General features: G+C 37.5%; 1 protein-coding gene across 5 annotated transcripts in view; it reads left to right on the top strand.

The window, feature by feature from the left end:
* The first annotated feature begins 3268 nt into the window (after positions 1-3268).
* Positions 3269-13788, top strand: part of MTO1 (mitochondrial tRNA translation optimization 1) — a 399278-nt gene continuing 388758 nt past the window's right edge. For 3 of the 5 annotated variants that reach the window (XM_044069382.1, XM_044069381.1, XM_044069378.1), the window contains exon 1: positions 3269-3564. The gene's annotated coding sequence lies outside the window, so the exon portion shown is untranslated. Of the gene's footprint in view, positions 3565-3623; positions 3840-13788 lie in introns of those variants that run through there. The other 2 variants (XM_044069380.1, XM_044069379.1) reach the window with 2 other exon arrangements.

The following is a 13788-nucleotide window of genomic DNA, read 5'->3' as shown; positions in this document are numbered from 1 at the left end:
GGAAGGAACAAATTACATAGCAATACACTGAATTTGTTGGAACAATACATGCAGAGGAGTGAGGTTGTAGGGAAGTCAGGAATTGAGCAATTTATGTAATGTTGGAGTGAATGACAGTTGTAAAGCAAGAAAACATATATGTAATTGTATAATGCATGAAAAAAGTTAATATGTCTTGTTTCCTTTTCTGTTAGAGAATGGACAACCTTACACTGGTACACTGGCTGGAGAATTAATGCTCTCCAGCAGGGTGTTAATGTACAGTTAATACCTGTTGAAAAATAAGTTTGCCACTTCATGGCAACATTTTAATGTGCTGTGAAGCTCAGACAGCAATAAAGCTAACGATCACCATTTTATGCTCTCTAAGCAGTGCTTTTGCTGTTTGGTGAATGTAAAATTGAAATTAATAGAGAAGATTTTAAAAAATGAGAAGTGTGTGTGTTTATGTCTGTGCATGGGTGTATGCATGCATTAAAGAGGAGAGTGAGTCTGATCAAGCCATTATTTTATGCTCACCAAAGCTGTGTTTTTTGCTGTTCAGCAAGTGCAAAATAAAAGTAACCATTATTTAAAAATATGGAAAGTTTTGTGTGTGTGTATGTGTTTATGTTTATGTCTGACTGTATGTGTGCTTGCCGTGTATTGAAAGCGGAAGTGTGTGTGTGTGCGGGTGTGAGAGAGAGAGAGAGAGAGAAAGACTGACTGACTGAGCAGTGGCAGTAGCAGTTAAGTATGCGTACTTCAAACCAAAAGACAAAAAAGAACCAGTGAACCACCATACAAAGGGAATATAAAACTTTAATAGGTTAAGCATTTTCATTCATTAAGAACTTCTTCAGAACAGTTAAAAAAAATGTTGTCACACCTATATATACCCCTCAATGTGTAACACATGAGGGATATATATGTACGGATGTGACTAAATCATTTTTTAGTTTTTAAGTATGTGCACTTCTCAACATGTTAGCTTAAGATATCTGGATAAAGCCTAAAAAAATGGGGGGAGGCACTAAACTTGGGACAGATTTTAAACATTGTTGTCATAAACTTAGAAAGTTGCTAGAATAACAAGATTTGTTTTAGCATGCATTTTCTGAAGGAAATGAAGTGTGAAACTTAAATGTATGTGATTATTAAGTGACTTCAACACTCACTGATTTGCCAGCAAACCAAAAATTTTAAAAGGAACAGACCTAAAATAAAAATTAAGTAAACATCTGGACATTCTTTGAAAATCCAGACAGCTGAGAGGTATGGAGGTAAGAAACTTTTAATGCTTGGCATAGTTAATTAAGTTTAATCATGTCTTTTTAAAGCTATACAGTGTGTGTGTGTGTGTGTGTGTGTGTGTGTGTGTGTGTGTGTGTGTGTGTGTATGCAAACATTAAATAATTACGCCTTTGGTGTTTCGGTCCAGGTTACATAGCCGAAAAGTGTGGTATGAGTTACAGCCTGGTAGTGCAGGGGTGCTCTCTGGAGCCTTGAAACAGGTCTCAGTCACTGCACAGATATCGATGTTCTCCATTTTAAGGAGTGAATGCATTTTGAGATTTAGACTTCTAGCATTGAGTAGCATTACCCTCAGTTTTTGCTTGCCTGTTCCTGTTATGGTGGTGAATTTGTTACTTGAACCTTGCCTAAAAATGGCACTATAGGGGCAGCAAGAGCCTTAGCCAGTATCCGGAATCCCAGTGGCGACAGGTGCAGGCCATCTGTGGCAAAGCATCGTGGTCTGTCGACCATGTCATCCCAAGCAGACAGATACTGGATCCCCTTAGAATGACACTAGAAGCTTAGCCAATTGTTGAAGTCAATCATTTTGACCTTGTATTGCGGTATCATTCGGGGCGATGGCGGAATGCTACTCAGGGCTAGGGTCATACCTGCCTGGGCTACAAGATCGGCGAGCTCTTCCATGTCTCTTTTCATGTAGTCCAGGGAGGTATGTCTCAGGTCATTCACACCAACATGGACAATGAAAGAGTCATATTTGTACTTGTTGTGGAGTGACCTGAGTGCGTAGGTTATGTGGCAGATCCTGGCACCTGACAGTAACTTTCTCCTTGTTTAGCCTGGTGAGTGGGACATCAGTGTGCTTGATTGAGAGCTGAAGTAGTTATTAAGTATTTAGGTGTTCCACATTTTGCTAGTTTGTTCCACATAGGGTTACCGTGCGTCCCTCTTTATGCAGGACAATCCTTATTTTTGTACCCGTGTCCTGCAAGGTTGGGCGACATGAAAATGATACATACCTTGAGAATTTAGAAAAAAATATTTTCTAACTTTCCTTTAGTAGTTGCTTAAAAAATTATTTTGTATCTCAAATGTGATGAGAAGCAACAGGAATAACTCATTCTACAAATGTGAGCTTTAATTTTGCCAAAAAAGTACAGGCAGGTCTTTTGCACCGGTTGTGGCTATGTAAAAATAACCCAGTTTGGGTATTTGAAAAGGTGGCAAACCTAGTTCCACATTGTGAGAAGTATTATTGCACTGTTCCATATTTTGGCAAACTGTCTAAACTATTAGTACATTGCTATACAAAGCATGCTTTTCTGAGAGAAATGCAAGTCTAAAATAGCCTTTTTTACACTTTTAGGTGGCAACAACTGAAAGAATGTGTCCCTTTCCGAAGTGCACAGAGGGATCATTTTGAGATCTGAGTAAATGTTTTAAATGACAGGTGGCTGGTAGGGGCAATAGCATAAGTTACCGCTATAACCCCCCCCGCCATCGTGGTATGCATATCTTAATTCTAGCACTCACACACAGATTCAAAATATTTATTTAATTTTGAAAATTGCTACCTCGTTTTAAGAGATGCAGATATTGTTTATTAGAAACATACCTCTCGGTGCAAGAATTCCGGACAAAACTAAAAGTAATAGGCTACAAAGGCTCAAAATCAGGACATGTTTTAAACATTGTTCTTCATCAACTTAATAACATTTTAGAATATGTTTTGCATTAGTATGTATTTTCTGAAGGATAAAAAAAGTCTGAAATTCAAATGTGTCTCTTATTTGGTGACTGCAACCCTCAACGATTTGTCAGACTTTTATGAGGGACAGATCAAAAATATCTGGGGAAAATCTGGACAGTTGAGAGGGCACGATTATAAACTCTGAATTTAAAACCCTCGCACAGACACATGGCGTGAAAAGGAACACAAGTAAGCCTAAAACCAACCAACAGATGGCAGGCAGCTAAGAAATTCTGTGTTTTGTACCTTCTTGGAAGTTCATTAGTTAGCCACGTTGTTGACAGTGAAAGGTCACAAATATGGTGGTTTCCATACAGTCACTCATGACTTTTATTTCCCGTAAAATACAATTAGATTAATATTTTCATTGATTATTAAAACATCCGGGGTAAGTGGGGTGATAGAAGGCAGAGAGAAGTATAGCAAAATCTCAGAGTTGGGTTTGGTTTGTAGAATGCATCGGTTATACATAGTATTCATACAAATAACACTGGATTCTCAGCTTCACTTGAAAAGTAGAAGATGAGTTACAATTAAGTGTGTTGACTTGCTGTAGGTTCACCGCCTCGTACCAAACCGTAAGTACAGCGCTCACATCTCACAAGTGTCCAGATTTTGTCATAACGCGTGGTTTTATGGCAAATCATTGAGGACTGAAGTCACTAAACAATGACATAAATTTGAGTTTCAGCCTTTATGCCCTTCAAAAAAAAAAATCTATGCCAATGAACATGTTATACTGTTACCTTTCTAAGTTTGTACGTACATATTTTTTTAATCTGGTCTTGATTTTGGTCCTGTTCCCATTCCCAGTATTTTGTCCAGAATTCTTGCACCAAGAAGGCGATGAAAGGTATGTAGGAGCCACATCGTCCTATATTGTGTGTTGGGGGGGGGGGGGGGGGGGGCTGGGTTACCAATTCGGATGGCTATGGATTAATACGATTTTTTTCCTCCTCGTTTAAGTTGTTATTATTTTATAAACTAGAAGGAATTTAGCGATTCCACTTTTTTCTTTCAACGTCGTGTGTTTATCTTACTTGGCTGTCCCAGAATCCTTACCTAACTGCATAGCAGTTTTCATAAGCATAATTCTTAATTACGCTGTGTTTTCGTTGATAGAAGCAGCTATGTTTTCAATGTATTTCTTTAATGTTAGTGGCTATTCGAAATGGAAAATAATATAGGAGGATAATATTTGTATTACCGTAATGGGGGCGTGTCATTCAGACCTCCTTCTTTGTCGTGAAAGGCTCTGGTTCTGCTGCATCCTTAATAGGATAAAGATGATGTCAGATAAAATAACGTATTTCCATTTGGCAGCAATCAATTTTGCCGTTTTGTTATTGTTTGTTGACAAAATAAAATACATTAGGCACAAATATTTATATAAGTGTTGACACTGGAGCTTTAGATTGGTTAAAATATACATTTGATGTGGCATTATTGGTATAGCTCCAGCATATAGTTCAACCTTCCATTTCCAAATCGTGGAACATTACCTCATAAAAAACACATGAGCCATTAGCCTACTAACCTCCTAAGAGCCCTTACAAGCCTAGTCATATTTAACCAGAGTTTCCCAATTTTCAGTAGTTAGTTGAATAAAACTCACATAGGTATGAGCCTGTGCTATGGTGTCTAATATCTACAGCCTCTGTTCAAGAGGGACAAGGGTGCCACCCCTTGAGTAAATTTACAATTGCTCCTCCATTGACCTAGGTTGCACTTGAAGAGGGTCAGGGAAGGACTTTGCTTCACTTGACACAGCATAAGTTAGGAAGCTCATAGAATGGTTAAAGTGAGCTATTTTATATTTGCACAACATTCTTTTGCTGGATTAAATATTAGTGAAAAAATCTCCTAGGAATGAATGAGTGATAGACCCTTTCAATGTGGAACATTGAGGAACATGCACTTTTTAAGATGCAAAATGAGAACCGTTCCTCATAATGAGGTGTGCTTGAACATGAAGGTTTTAAAAATGAAACTCAATTGTTAATTAATTCATTCTTCCTGTTAACTTACCACTCACAGAACACAAGGCAGAGAAAGCTATTGTGGACAAGATGCTAAACTAGTGCAGGACACACACTACTTGGACATGGGAAGAATATGCAGACTTTGCACAGAAGACGCCTAAACAGAGAACTAAGCATAACATTCAAAATCAGTAGAATGTTATCAGTTGACTTCTGTTGCTTTAGCTAACAAAGAAATGGCCTACTTTAAGAGCTGTCACATAGTTATAACCATAGCTGTGTATATTTTGAGTGGTGGGGTATGTTAAAAATATTCATTTTTTTATTCCTACATTTTGCCATCTGGGTTGAAGTTCTCAGTAGAGGTAGGCAAATGAAGATGGAGGGAATCAAACCAAAGACTAAGGGATTACGCCGATTAGCAGCTCATAGGCTTAATCATTAGCACAACACTGTAAATGGAAAGAGTACTTTATTTTTTGGCTCTAGTTTCTTGCTTTTTGCCTGTATTGAGCTTTCTTAGTTTGTCTATACTGGAATGCATTCTCATATTTGGTGGACTAGGGGTGTAGTGAATGATCTTGATACATAGCTTTTGAACCCACAGCATCTATACTGAGATGCGATTTTTTTTTAATTCTTACAGTAACTGTAAAAGTGCTAACCATTACTTGTGAGTGTGCTTAATTTAAACCCATGTGAAGATTGAACATCATTTGGCATAATAAACTTGAAGCAAGTAGTATTTAGCATGACAGCTTGACCTCTTACAACCTGAGACACTAGTCACAAGCCACACCAACTCTCATTACCCCCAGAACCAAACTCCACAGCTCTGCACATGCTTTCAGGCATCTACTGTTTGGCAAGCTCTCCCCATTGACATTAAGGAAATAATCACTTATTCCAAATTCAGAATGCAACTCAAAAAGCACATTTTCATCTAAGCCAAATCTCCTGCTTCAACACAGGACATATCACCTAACTTGTCTCCTTTCTGATACTCTTCTCTGCCAAGATTCTTTGAAAATTGATGCACTTAACTAATGTATATATATCGTACATTACACTCTGATTGTACATTGCACTGTGCTTGTTCACTAGAATGTATATAGATAGATTTTCTATGTAATGTAGTCTGAACTACTCTGTTACTGCTTGCATTTCTGTATTTTTTGTTTGTGAAATGTTTTGTGTTTCACCCAGGCTGAGCCTGTAATTTGTCAGTTTTGATTAGTGCACTACCCAGGTAAGCAAATATAAATAAAAATAAAATAAATACAAAGTTAGACCAGTGTCAAGACTTGGGCATTATATTGCTGGGACACAGAACTAGATCTTCCTACAGTTATTTAAGCTAGCAAAAGTCTCCTTAATTGATATTAATAACTTGCTGCAAAGGGCAGGTCCTTTGGCATTGCCAGACTATTTGGAGGGCAAACAAAAAAGAAAACAAGGGTACTACTGAGTTGGGTGGTAGAGGAAGCTCATGAGGAATCTTGGAGGAGAAGTGGAATTCAGAGTTGGTGCTGGTAGACCTTATGATCTCCTAAATCAACAAACATCAGAGTTTTAGAGAGAGAGAGAGAGAGAAAGAAAAGAAGCGGAGGTGCTTGGAGGTTCTGAAGCATTGCTTAAGAAGTAGATGCTATATAAAGCAGCATGTAGGTTCTTTGAGACTGGTACGATTGCTGTGTGTGGGAAGAAGCAGTGTCAAACTCTTTAAGCACATTATTGTAGTTGTAATGCAATGCAGTTATTTTTAGTTGTGACAGACATGTACATTTCAGTGACAAGAGCTCAGCCCGACTTGTGTGATGACTTTGTATCTGGTGCTATGATTAATGGTTAGTCATGGGACTATTCATAGGTTCATAAGTAAGTACTAGGTTAACTGTCATTATGAGACATTTTAAGCTTAGCCAATTTCCTTCTCAAAGGTGAGAATCAAACCTTGTACCTTGTGTCTATGATGTAAAACACCTCAACCATTATGCCAACCTCCAATCCACTATTCTGAAGATAAACTGGAGTGCCATTATTTCGTTGAGGGGGAAGACAGTTTGTTTAAAAGCTAATCGTATTGCAGGTTCAATAATTAATTTAGATGTTTTATATCTTAATTCCATAGAGGACAGCCCTCCCAAAGTTCTGTGACAAGTTTACACAGATATATTACTAAGACAGGTTAGAGATGTTGCAGTATAAATTTTTTTAAGTTAAGAAAATAGAATTATCACAGATTATTTGCAAAGGAGAGTGTGTTTCTTTTACTTTTTGTGATGAGGGTGGCCTAATGGTTAAGGTGTTTGCCTTACAAACACAAGGTGCAGGGTTTGAGTCTCACAAGGGATAATTGGCTAGGCTTAAAATGGCTCGCAAGGGCAGTTAGCTTAATACTAACCTATGAACCTATGACCCTTATTTCAGATGCACATTTGGGGATTACAGCGAACTGTTGGTCCAAAATCATGATGATGGTGTTACTTGACCAGAGTTGATTGACCATTGGTAATGTTTCACTTTTTCCCCTGTGGTGTAATATTATTTTATGTAGATTAAGTAGATAGACAGCAGCACAGCATGGACAGACATGTAGATATTGACATGCATAAATAGTGGATAGATATTAAGTCTACAGTTACTTACTTTGTTTGGGACTTTTACTGAAGTATGTCTTCTGTGGGAGACTTTTGTAGCATGTTTTCTGCATACTTTTAGGATGGTTTTGCAACAGTGTTTTGGTTTTCTGGCAATGACTGTATTATTTTGCTGCAGTTTAAAAGTGTACGTGACACTCTGGTTATGCAAGTTGGATGCTCGAACAGTATTTACATGTGTCTTGAAGATTGAACTAGTTTGGTCAACCTTTTCATTCACATCAGGGATGGTTTCTAACTACATAATCCCACCTGTGTTTGTGTAAAGCTGGAGAAAATAAAGAAAGCCCTTGTTGTTGCACTGCACCTTACTGGAACCGCTAGGTATGTAGCAATGGAAATTTTAGCAGAGGATGTGATACAAATGAAAGTGTGTCCATTTTAATAACTACACTTCGTATGTTTTTGAACAAGAAAAATCTCAAATTTATGAGCCATAGATTAATTATGAGATGATTATAAAAGAGGCAGTTTATATGGCAGAATATATAATAGTCAGATGTGGAAATATAATATGGTGCTCTCAAATGTATTGTTTGGTTTTAGATACTGCATGCTTAAATGTAGAAGATAGTCATTAAACATGAACATTATGCACTGAATTTACTTTTGCCTCCTATCATGAAGTCAGCAGTAAAGTGCATTTTCAGGAAAAAAAATTGGATATTTTCATGGGTATTAACATAAGTCAGGATACGTCATAATCACAGAGCAGAACTGAAATTGAAGTTGGGTAGACAGAAGATCTCAGAGACTACCACTGCCGCTACCAGGTAAAAATCAGTAAGTCAAGCATGGCAGGCTATACTTTCAGAGCTCCTTTTACTGGATTACTGTCCATACATTGGTGAAAAAATGTAGTCAGATGGGTAAATGTAATAATATGGTGCTCCCAGATGCATTACACGCTTTTAAGCTGTTAGATACTGCATGCTTATATGTAAAAGGTAGTTATTAAGCATTAACAGGATGTACATAATTTTTACCTTCCTCATTAAAGTTAGCTGTAAAGTGCATTTTCATAGAAATGACATCGGGCACTGCTGTGGTATTTAACACAAGTGTTTGTTAGGTTATCTGGCACCTATTCATTTTGCAGATCTGATGCCCCCCAACTCTTAACTTGAAGAGTATACAAACAAACAAATAATAAAGTATTTTCAAAGTTGAAGATCCCCCTCCAAAAAGCCCTCTCAGAGTTGAAGATATAAAAAAAATAAATAAAAAGCTCTTCTGCTGTGAAACTGCAACAAACTAATTACTGCAAATTTAACAAGCGGCTTGCTAAAGTTAAAATACAACATTCAAAATGCTTCAGCTGTGATTGCAAATACAGCATTAGCATTTGTTTCTGATTGCCAGTACTGTATTTGCACTTATGACTTTAGTGCTTCATGAGTGGTGCCACAGCAGTTTGCACCTCCTAATTCCTTGTGGCTGTAGCAGTCACCACCTTCTGCTTATCTGAGCTATGCCTCTACGTTAACATAAGTCAGGATACTGGGTTCAGGCACCTAGGCAGCGAGACATTTCCCTGTGGTACATTTGACTGGGGACACATGGCTGAAGTGACATTCAGCTGCAGAGAAATATGGCTGTTTGCAAATTCCCTGTGGGCAAAGAGAAGCGCACACTGCCATGCTCACAGCTTTAATAACCAAATGGGTGGAGGAAGAAGAAGGAATGAGTGTTGTGGGGTCAGTGTAGAGTACATACTTATGTAACTACAACATGTAGAAGTGTGCTACAGCATGGAGGAAATCCTGCAGGCTACTGTCGTCACATTTATGCTCCAGTATGCGTTTTAGGTAATGTTCCCTAGACACTGTAAATGGGGTAGTGGTCCACACACTCCAGTTATAAAGGCACTGCCCATTATGCACTGCATTTGTACTGCCACTGACATGCTCTCTGGCCAGCCTACTGCTGATGCCAGCCATATTGCCTGCTGTCTCATGTTCCCTTTGGGACCATGGACATTGTTTTCCCCCTGTGCATTTGGTTATTGAAGTTGTGGGCATGGCAACATATTCTCTGTGCCCACTGGGAATTTGCAAACAGACATATTTCTGTGCAGCTGAATGTCACTTCAGCCATGTGTCCCCAGTCAAATGTACCACAGAGCAATGTCACGCTGTCTAGGCACCTGAACCCCAGGATACTTAATATTTCACAGAGCAGTACTAAAGTACAAAGTTAGGCAGTCAAAAGAGCTTGGTGAGTGGTCTGTTACTATCAGTTACAAATTCAGTAGAAAAGTATGGCAGGCAGTGCTCTCAATGCGACATTTAGTGGATTAGGGTATCTGAACATAGGTGTAGAAGTTAAATTCACAGAGGAAAAGAGAAAATAGAATGACAGCTGAACTGGGGTTGAACTCATAACCCCCTGCATTCCATGTAGACATTGTTTTGTAGTAGAATTGTTTGGGTCAGCTGAGATTGATACTGTTTTGTGGAAAGAAAAATGGTTTGACAGCTGTATATCAGTAAACTCAGCCAGAATGAGGTAGAACAGATATTGAAAGATAGCGCAACTAGTGGTTGGGTTTCCATATTTGTGTATGGAAATGTAGTCTATTCTAGTAAGAGACTGAAAATATCAGCAAAACTAGGACAAGTAGAGTGTGATATTGAAAAGGTTCATTTGAGGTGTTTCCTGAGTCAGATGTCCTTTAAAAAAGTAGTAATGATCCTGCATGTGGAAAATAGCAAAAAAGTAATATTTAAACAGCCAGTGACTCTTGAATTCAATAGCTCTGGACATTTTTGTGTCAGCATTTTAGATATAGAGCTTAAGGGAAGCAATTGTAAGAATGAAATTGTCATAGGTTTAAGAGAAACTGCATCTTCAGTTTGTCATGTTTCTGTGGATAGACTACATAAATGGCTTTTGTAATTAAGGAAACAAGAACACTGAATGTGTTTCTGACTTGAAACAGATTGTTGACATCTTTGATGTGTGCCTGAAGTGTTGCAGACCTAAGTCTAGACCTATTATTGCATGCCTCTGATCTCTTCATAGAATGACACAGGTGCTGTGCTTGTTTGAACGTGGAACCTAATACATTCATGTCATTGTGAATACAAAGAGATCTTCAGAAATTGTAAATCCATTTTCATTTGAATAAGAAAGCATGGTTCATTTCAGAAATTCTTTGGTGATGTGGGTGGAGAATTTAGTAATGTTATAATCAGAGATTTGGTAGAGAATGTAGTATTGGAATTATGACTGTGGCCGCATATAGTCGTTGCAATAATGGGCTTCTAGAACAACACACTGATACGGACAGAAATAATATTACAAGCTAGTAATGCTTTGGGTGGGAAATGGCATTGTATTGTGGTCTGATGCCAGAAATTAATACTGTGCAGTGCATCTGTGGCTGCAGTTTGTCTCAGGTTGTGTATATGTAGAAACCAGTTATCCTTTGTTTGATAAGTTTTCTGCTTTAGAAGGAACCACAAGGAGCATATCAGTGTAAGAACATATTTCAGTATTGTATAACATCATGGAGATTATTCACGGAGGCTGAGTGTTCAGACAGAATTTGGATAGCTCTACAGAAACAACTTGAATCCACAAATGAGTTTGAAGTTGAAAACAAGATGTATTACAGAAGGACTGACTGCGAAGAGTGGAAAGGTCCTAGAGTTGTCATTGGCCAGATGGAGCTATGATATTTGTGAGACATGAGGGTAGGGGTGCATCATTCCAGAGTTTATAAAGTCAGGATGAAAATGTAGGATCAGTACATCTATAAAAATGATAGTGTTGCCAAAGAATTCAGAAAATGGAAATGAAGATGAGATGCAGAATTCTGAAGCGAGCAAGAAGAAATTTAGTATCACTGGAATGAAGTGGCCATAGATACTGCAGTGAGATAGTAACCTCACTCTCAAAAATATAAAACTATTAACATCTGATGACAGCGACATAAGGATAAAACACACAGCTGAACTTGTAGGACTATTGGTAAACCTACAGAAGATACAATAATTGATAATTTAAAATTTTACATTCAGCTCATATTGCAGGCACAGAAGGGTCTACTGAAAAGTCAAGTGCAGAAGATATGCATATTGAACCATGAACTGAGCATCTCCCTCCCACGTGGAGCATAATGTTCTTTTGGCTGAGGACATATCATTTGAGTCAGCAAAATGGGGTGAGATATGAAGATGGAAAGATAATGTTTTGGAAGAAATTGGTGGTGCTGGTGATGCTGTTAATGGCCAAAAAATGCATCACCACTAGGTTGATATGCACATTAAAAGAAGTTCCAAAAGGAATTACACAAACATGCAGATTGTGGCTAAAGGATTTGAAGAACTTTGCAAAAAAGAATTTCCAAAGCATTCGTCAACATCTGCATCAAAATCTTTGTCTCCATTTGGCAATAGTTTTTTAAAAGCAGAGGAAAGTTTGTTCCGTGGATATTTGTAGGGATTTTTGCAAGGTATAAAACTGTACTGTAAGACTTGTCTGCCCCCCTCCTAAGGGAAGATGTGTGGGATGTTTGTGGAAAGTTAAGATATGTGTTTATAGTGTAGCTGATCCGTCACTGTACATGAAAGGCATCATCGTTAAATTGTGGGGGAAGAGTCTGTCAGGTTGATCTTGAGTTCTGCTGGGCATTGGGGAACATGGAACGATATTTCAATTGAGTGCTTGCCTATGACTTGGATGACTTTGTTTGGAGTAGCATACAAAGTTTTGTCACTTTATTCCTTACCTAAAGGTTCATTTCAGGATGGCTGTGAAGAGCATGATGGCTCTTGTTGTGTAGGATTGGACTTATTGGTCTTGGCTACAACTGGTACACCAAGCGATTCACATCAAAACGTCTAAATTCAGTTGTCATGAAACTGTCAAGGGCAGTGCAGAGATATGCTTAACCTATTTGTGCTGGACTTACTTGGATTAAAAATGGGGCAAATTTTCTAGGTTGTAAGGCAGTATCTCTGATACTTCCTTTTTAGCATCACCTGTAGAACATGTCACTGTAACATGTTATGATTGGAACTAAACAAGACTGTTAGAAAAAGCCATTCTACAAAAGTAGCTCCAAAGTTTCAACACATGGGGAAGGATAAATCCTTAAAACTAGTTGTCTTCAGTTATGATCCACATGGAAACCGTCCTGATGGTGGCATCCAAGGAGGGCATTTTTTTTTTTTTTGAGAACAAGGCAAAGTCTCACTTTTTGATGGCCTGAAAGTATTAGAAGAGTAGTACTTAGTATCTTGCCTTATCAGACTTAACAATGAACTGCTTTTTTAATTATTATTTGAAAAAAGAAAATAAGGAACTGCAAAAAAGACTCCAAAACAAAGCAAGCAAGCAGATAACGATAGGACAAACTCGCCACCACGGAGACCAGTTCAGGAAAGCTTTAATGTAATCCAAACGCCAAACAATCCAAAAACATGAACGCCTTAGTATAAAAATCACACACTGCGTTTTCGTCACCTTCTCGACTTCATCAGAATAACCAGTACATCAATTAGAAGTGCTTTTATATAGTCTCTACCTTCAGTTAATTGCTCATTAATTAGAATCAATTAAGATTTAAAAAAGTAGTTCAAAATTGTTCAAAACTGCTTTATCCTCCATAACACTATAAATACATTTCTGCCACACAATATATGATTCCTAAAAACTTTAAATATATATAAATATGTTAAAAACTGCAACAATATTTTTATAAATATTCTAATAAATAAATTGTGTACTTAAAAATATATGTATAATTCATAAAAAATATATAATTACATGTGGATAGAAGAACTTGCAGTTTGCTGCCGTAGGATATATATTGAAACAGTTAAAACATTCTCAGATAAATTCATATGTGAAGTACATTACAAGAGACTCATAAATACTAGAATACAAAAAAAAACATAAATATAATGCCATTCATGATATAAAAATAAAAATAAAACTATAAGAGACATATCTGGAATACATATTTTATTCTCATGATTCCAGATGAAGGAGACTATGGGAATGGCATTACATTGGTGGTGCAGACAGACACATTTGCTCCCTGCAAAAAAACTGCTTTTGTAATTGCAGTTGTGGTTTTAAGTTTTCTTTTTTTCTGATTGAACAGCATTAGAGAAAAAAAAAAACGTTTGGTGGATCAACATGTATCAGA

This window comes from Protopterus annectens, chromosome 4.part0 (assembly GCF_019279795.1).
Source record: "Protopterus annectens isolate FY-2018-M chromosome 4.part0, PAN1.0, whole genome shotgun sequence".
NCBI classification, from domain to species: Eukaryota; Metazoa; Chordata; order Ceratodontiformes; family Protopteridae; genus Protopterus; species Protopterus annectens.
Note: the sequence above shows the minus strand (reverse complement) of the source record. Positions and strands in the feature narration are given on the sequence as shown.